The sequence below is a fragment of the Lutra lutra genome, chromosome 3, assembly GCF_902655055.1.
Source record: "Lutra lutra chromosome 3, mLutLut1.2, whole genome shotgun sequence".
In the NCBI taxonomy this organism is placed as follows: domain Eukaryota; kingdom Metazoa; phylum Chordata; class Mammalia; order Carnivora; family Mustelidae; genus Lutra; species Lutra lutra.
The window spans coordinates 176,506,251-176,513,656 of record NC_062280.1 but is presented as its reverse complement, the minus strand read 5'-3'; the positions used below and the strand labels follow the sequence as shown (position 1 = coordinate 176,513,656).

General features: G+C 36.8%; 1 pseudogene; it reads left to right on the top strand.

Moving 5' to 3' along the window:
• The first annotated feature begins 821 nt into the window (after window positions 1–821).
• On the top strand, window positions 822–2,228 carry LOC125095662 (stress-induced-phosphoprotein 1-like; annotated as a pseudogene).
• The last annotated feature ends 5,178 nt before the right edge of the window (window positions 2,229–7,406 follow it).

Genomic DNA, 7,406 nt, shown 5'->3' with positions numbered 1-7,406 from the left:
TCAAACTAAACATAAAAACCATGTGATAATTTTAAGAGACACAGAAAAAAGCACTTGTCAAAATCCAACATCTATTTTTGCTATAAAATATCAACAATATAGAAATAACAAAAGAATATTCTAATCCTAGTAAACTTTATCTTTAAAAAACTCTACAATGAATGACTACTTACTAATGGAAGTTACTGATCTCTAAGATCAGGAGGAAAGCAACATTTTCTCCTCTCTACACTTTTAGTTTATTTTGTACCCACTGGAGATTGTACCCACTTCAATTTAAAAAAAAAAAAGTCACACTGATTAGGAAGAAAGAAATAAATGTTGCTCACAGACTACCTGAATGCCAATGAAGAAATACAATGGACTTATAAACAAACAAACAAACAAAAAAAATTAAATATAACCAACAAAACCTACAACCATTAAATTAATTCAGCAAATTAGTAATATCAATACTATTGATTTGATAAAAATCAAATGTATTCTATATAGTACCAAGGCACAACCCCAAAATGAATTTTAAAACAATTAACAACAAATAATATGAAATATTTAGTGATAAATATGATGAAAGAGGTGCTAAACCTGTACGCTAAAAAGGACATAACCCCTTTGCTGAGAGAAATTAAAGAGAGTCTAAATGAGTATAGAGGCTGAAGACTTATGTTGTTAAGATATCAGTTCTCCCCAAAGCGATCTATGGCTACATAGGAAATCCCAATCAAAATCCTAGCAGGCTGGCCAATAAGCATATGAAAAGATGTTCAACATCACTAATCCTAAGAAAAATGAAAGTCAAAACCACAATGAGGGTTGGGAGCATGGGACAAATGCCTGACTGGGGCAAGGGCTATTCACAGAGAACAGCAGCTCAAGTTCTTAAACAAATTTGAAGAAGCCAAGGAAACCTACGAAGAGGTTTTAAAACATGAAGCAAATAATCTTCAGCTCAAAGAGGGTTTACAGAATATGGAGGCTAGGTTGGCAGAGTGGAAATTCATGAACCCTTTAAACATGCCCAATCTGTACCAGAAGTTGGAGAGTCATCCCCGAACAAGGATGCTGCTCACTGATCCTACCTACTGGGAACTGATCGAGCTGATAACTACAAAACAAGCCATCTGACCTGAGCACAAAACTGAGATCTCCAGAATCTAACTACTCTCAGTGTCCTGCTGGGAGTTTATCTGGGCAGTATGGATGAGAGGAGGAATCTGGAACACCTCCCCCATCTCCTCTTTCCTAGAAGGACACCAAGCCAGAACCACTGGAAGAAGAAGATCTTCCAGAGAATAAGAAGCAGGCACTGAAAGGGAAAGAGTTGGGGAACGAGGCCTACAAGAAGAAAAACTTTGACACAGCCTTGAAGCCTTGCAACAGAGCCCAGGACTTGGACCCCACCAACACGACTTACATGACCTATCAAGCAGCCCTACATTTTAAGAAAGGCAACTACAGTAAGAAGGCCATTGAAGTCGGGCAAGAAAACTGAGAAGACTATGACAGATTGTCAAAGTTTATGCTTAAATTAGCAACTCCTACCTCAAAGAAGAAAAGTACAAGGATGTCATCCATTTCTATAGCAAGTCTTTGGCAGAGACTGAACCCCAGATGTACTCAAGAAATGCCAACAGGTGGAGAAAATTCTGAAGAAGCAAGAGTAGCTGGCCTGTATCAATCCCGACCTGGCCTTGGAGGAGAAGAACAAAGGTAATGAATGTTTTCAGAAAGGAGACTATTCCCAGGCCATTAAGCTTTATACAGAAGCCATCACACAGAATCCAGAGACCAAATTGTATAGCAATGAAGCTGTACAAACTCCTGGAGTTTCAGCTGGCACTCAAGGACTGTGAGGAATGTATCCAGCTAGAGCCAACCTTCTTCAAGGGTTACACATGGAAAGCAGCTCCACTGGAAACAAGGAAGGGCTGCATAAAAACCACAGATATCTACCAGAAGGCATTAGATCTGGACTCCCAACAGGAAGAAGTGGCAGACAGTTACCAACATTGTATGATTGCCCAGTACAACTGCCAGACAGTTCCAAAGACATGCAGTGATGGGCCATAGCCGACCTTGAGGTGCAGCAAGTAATGAGTGACCCAGCCATGTGGCTCATCCTGGAACAGATGCAGAAGGACCCCCAGGTACCCAGCGAACACTTGAATCTTATAATAGCACAGAAGATCCAAAAGTTGATGGAAGCGGGTCTCATCACAGTTCAGTGATGACTTGCTCATCATCCCCTTCCCTTCTCTCTCATGTGGGAAGAGGAGCTGGGACTGCCACAAGCAGTGTGGAATAGAGGGGTGAGCAGGGAAAAGTGAAAAACTTCTCTCTATGTATTTACATAGACCTATGTGGAAGATACAGAGACTCATATTCTCCATACTGGCTCTGCCCAGCACTGGTCTCTTCCACTGCCCTAAGGTTCCCTGTTCCCTTCCCTGCCCTAAGTAGCTATCTTAGCTGCTCTCTCATAGTTGGTTTTTATATGGAGCAATGGGCATGTATGGGGAAGGGGAGGCTGTTCTTTCCCGACCTCAGGTCCAAACTCTCTTCACATTGTTAACTCCACATTCCCATGTGCCCTTCTCCAATAATGCAGCCCAGTCAGGTGTGATTATTTATTTTAAAAAAAAATTTCGCCTTAAACCCATAAAGATGGTCACTATCAAAAACAGAAAACAACAAATTTGGTGAGTATATGAAGAAATTAGAACCCTTATGTGCTGTTGGTAAGAATGGAAAATGGTACAGCCATTATGGAAAAAGCTTAGAGATTTCCTTGGAAATTAAAAATAGAATTACCATATGATTCAGGAGTCCCACTTCTGGGTATATTTCCAAAAGAATTTAAAATAGGAGCTCAAGGCATATTTGCATACTCATATGCATTGCAGCATTATTCACAATAGCCAAGTGGTAGAAGCAATTCAAGTGTCCATCAGCAGATGAATGGATAAAGACAATGTGTTATTTATTTTTTTTAACCAAAAAACGAATTTTTTTTTTTTTAGATTTTTTATTTATTTATTTGACAGAAATCAGAAGTAGGCAGAGAGGCAGACAGAGAGAGAGGAGGAAGCAGTTTCCCCGCTGAGCAGAGAGTCTGATGCGGGGCTCGATCCCAGGACCCTGGGATCATGACCTGAGCCGAAGGCAGAGGCTTTAACCCACTGAGCCACCCAGGTGCCCCGACAATGTGTTATTTACACACAGCAGACTATTAGACAACCTTAAGAAAGAAGGAAATCTTGTCACGTGCTACATTGTGGAGTAACACTGAGGATATTATGCTAAGTGAAATAAGTTGGTCACATAAGGACAGCTACTGTATGCCATTGATAGGAATCATCTTAAGTAGTCAAAATCATAAAAACAGAAAGAAGAAGGGTGATTGTCAAAGTTTGCAGGGAAAGGGGATTTAATGGTTGTAGAATTACAGTTTTGTAAAGTGAAAAATTTTAGATATCAGTTGTGCAAGAATGTTAGTATATTTAATACTACTGAAATGTAGACTTAAAAAATGGTTGAGATAGTAGATTTAATGCTGTGTTTTTGTGTTGTTAACACACACACACACACATACACACACGCACGCACACACACCTGGCAAGATTTCTTGTAGAACTTGATAAAGGCCATTACAAAAATTGATAGGGAAATGCAAAGAACTTAAAACAATGAAATCAACTTGAAAAAAGAAGAACAAAGTTAGAGAGCTAGAAAGCTACCTGATTTCAAGGTAAACACTACCTCAAAACTTAACATAAATCTACAGTGATCAAGGCACATTTTTATTACAAAGAAATGACTAGATCTAGGTAACAAAGAATCTGATAAAAGATACAGATATATATGGAAGACTGATTTTTGACAAAGGTACAATTCAGTGGAGGTATGGTAGTTTTGTTTTCAACAAATGATGCTGGAATAATGGAAAGTTCATTTGCAAAAAAAAAAAAAAAAGCTTTAAAACATCCCTCACACTTTATAAAATAATTAAGCACTTATAAAACAAGCAAATAAGAATTTTGAAAGATAGTTATTATGAAATCATAGGAAAACTAAAATTAAAACCACAAAGAAATATCACTATCTAGTAGAATAGCTAAAATAAAAACAACTGACCATTAGCATGTGTCTTGAGAGGAGGAGGAACTGGAACTCTCACTCATGACCAGTGAAAATATAAAATGATACAATTACTTTGGGAAACATTTTAGGGGTTTATTATAAAGTTAAATATACACATACCATGTGAATGAAACACTCTTCTTCTAAGTATTTAACAGAAAGAAAGCTTAGAGCCAGACTCCAATGAGTGTTCATAGTAATTTTGTTTGTGATAGCCCTAAATGGAGAACAGTCCCAGTGTCCATCAGCAGATGTTTGGAAGAACAAACTGTGGTGTATATATATAATGGAATACTACTCAGCTACAAATAGGAATGAACTATTGATAATGCAAATACATTGATGGAGCTCAAGGAAAAGGAGTCTGACAAAAAATGAAACGCATACTCAGTGATTCTACATATATAAAATTTTAGAAGACGCAAATAAAGCTCTAATGACAGAGATCTATGGTTGCCTGGAATGAAGAGTACATGTTTGTTGGGCAGGAGGGAGAAAATAGGTCATGAGGAAATATTTTGGGGTGATATCTATGTTCATTACCTGGATTGCAGTGATTGTTTCATAGGAACAATACCTATGTCAAAAGGTACTGTTGACCTTAAACATAAAGCTCTCTGTTATTTTACCAGCAAAAATGGGTATACTTGGAAATAGCAGAGAATTGCAATTTGGAACAAGCAAAGTATGGTAAAGTCTTAGGAAAGTCCAGAGAATAAAGGAGAGGATTGCTCTTTCAGAGGAGAGGAAAAAAAAAAAAAAAAAAAATGGGTGAGTTGGGAGAGCTATTACAAACAAAAAGTCCATTGAAGTAAACCAGGAATTCAGAGAATGGTGGCTATTCATTGGCTTTGTTTTACTGTTTCTCTCATTGCCTGGACTGTTGCCAGATGAGGAGGAATCCTTTCTTCCTCCTGCTGGGAGGAGTAACTTTCAAGAGTTGCCTCTTCCTTTTGGGCCAGTGATTCTTGACAATAGGTGACACGTAAGGTCTCCCCCTTCTGGCCTCCCCACTCCATTTTCATGATTTTTTAAAAGATATTTTATAAAAATTCATTTATTTGATAGATAGTGACAGAGACAGAGATAGCAAGACAGAGCATGAGTAGGGAGGAGAGGGAGAAGCAGGCTCTCTGCTGAGCAGGGAGCCTGATGAGGGATGAAGGACTCCATCCCAGCACCCTGGGATCATAAATCAAGCCAAAAGCCAGGGTTTAAGTGACTGAGCCACCCAGGCACCCCGATGTGTTCTTCCTTTTTTTTTTTTTTTAATATTTTATTTCTTTATTTGACAGAGATCATAAGTAGGTGGAGAGGCAGGCGGTGGCGGGGGGGAAGCAGGGAGCCTGATTCGGGGCTCCATCCCAGGACCCAGAGATCATGACCTGAGCCAAAGGCAGAGGCTTAACCCACTGAGCCACCCAAGCACTCCATATGTGTTCTTTTATTATTTTTCACAGTATCAAATTATATGCTCTGATTATATGCATTTATTTTTTGTCAGTTATACCTCAATAAATAAGCACAGAAATAAAATAATGCAACTCATCCTCTCCATAAAATAAAGTCACTTTATGAGAGTAAAATTAGAGAAGTGTTAAATCTGGAGGCACTTTGGATTAGTTCTGTTATTTGATTGTTTTGGGTGGCATTTTGTTTTTCCTTTTTCCTTTTCTCAAAGATGAACAGTAAGTTGAACATCTTTATGTTTCATCTTTGCTTGCTATAACCAGATTTAAATAACATCATTTCTCAGTAAATGCCACCAGTAAATTTAAAGTTTTCTGCTGTGCATTATATATGTTTATTAGTTTTCAAAAGACTCAGTGAATATCGGGTGTATGTGTTCCTATGTGAACATGCAATATTATTTTTTAAAGCCAGGATAAAAGATACGAATAGAGGGAGGAAGGAAGAGGAAGAGAAAAATGAAGGTAGTATTTGTTAAATATTTGACCATTCCAAATAATTGAAGTTACTTTTAATTAAAAGCTAAATTACCTAGACTATATTTTTTGTATTTAATAAAAGCCTAATTTTTTTTTTAAATTGCGGTCTGTAACAAAATTTATTATTTTGAAGATACAATTGATGATTTTAATAGTAACATTTAGTAATAATGTGATGTATGCCACATTTTCTCTATTAATTCACCAGTGGATATTTGAGTTGTTTCCAGTTCTTTCCTTTTGTAAGTAGTGCTGCTATATATATTGGTATATAAATGCCTGTTAGAGTTCTTGCTGTCAGGTCTTTTGGGTCTATTCCCAAAAGGAAGAATTGTTCATATAGTAAAACCTTCATATAGTAATTCTATGTTTCATTTTTTAAGGAACCACTATTCTGATTTTCACAGCAGCTGCACCATTTATATTCCTACCAGCAATCTATAAGTGTTCCAATTTCTACACATTCTTTCCAACACTTTTTTTTTCTGATTTTTTAATAGCCATCCCAATGGCTATGAAGTGGTATCTCATTGTGATTTTGATTTGCATTTCTCTAATAATTGGTCATATTGGGCTTCTTTTCATGTGCTTATTGAATATTTGTATGCTTCTTTAAAGAAATGTCTATTCAAGTTTTTTGGCCATTTTTAAAATGATTTTTTTATTATTGAGTTTGGGAGTTCTTTATACATTCTATCCAGTGATTTTATTAATCACTTATCAGTATGTGATTTGCAAACATTTTATCATTCTGTGCTGATTTAACTCTTAGTGATTAGATTACTCTTGGGCTTGCTGTAAGCCTGCAAAAGTGCTATTTTTTTTTCCACTCCATTTTTGTCCCCTCCCCTGCAGCATTTCTGGCCTTTATGTTTTTCTTCTGCATGATTAGAATGTTTTGAATATCTGATATCTATTTAGTTCATACTCAAAGAAGAAGTGAGATCTTGCCACTCTTCACTCACACCTGATCAACAGCAATAACCTTGGACAGTATACTTACTACAGAAGGAAGGAAGTATAAGTCAGTCAAATTTCTCTATAAATTTTATAAGAGCCCATAGTTGCCTATTAGAACAATTCCATTCATTTTCTTCAGTTGTACTATTTTTCATCATTGTACTATTCTTTCCAAATGCATAAAATTCATGAGCACATTTACTTGTATGCTCTGTTTCATCAAAGCTCTTTTATAACATTCTTAGTATAAAATTTTCTGTTGCTTTCAGTTATTTCCTTAAGCTATGCCTCCTCTAAATTTTTTCTCAGCACATATTTGTTGAGCCATTTCTATGAGCCCAAAATCTTAGAAGGTGT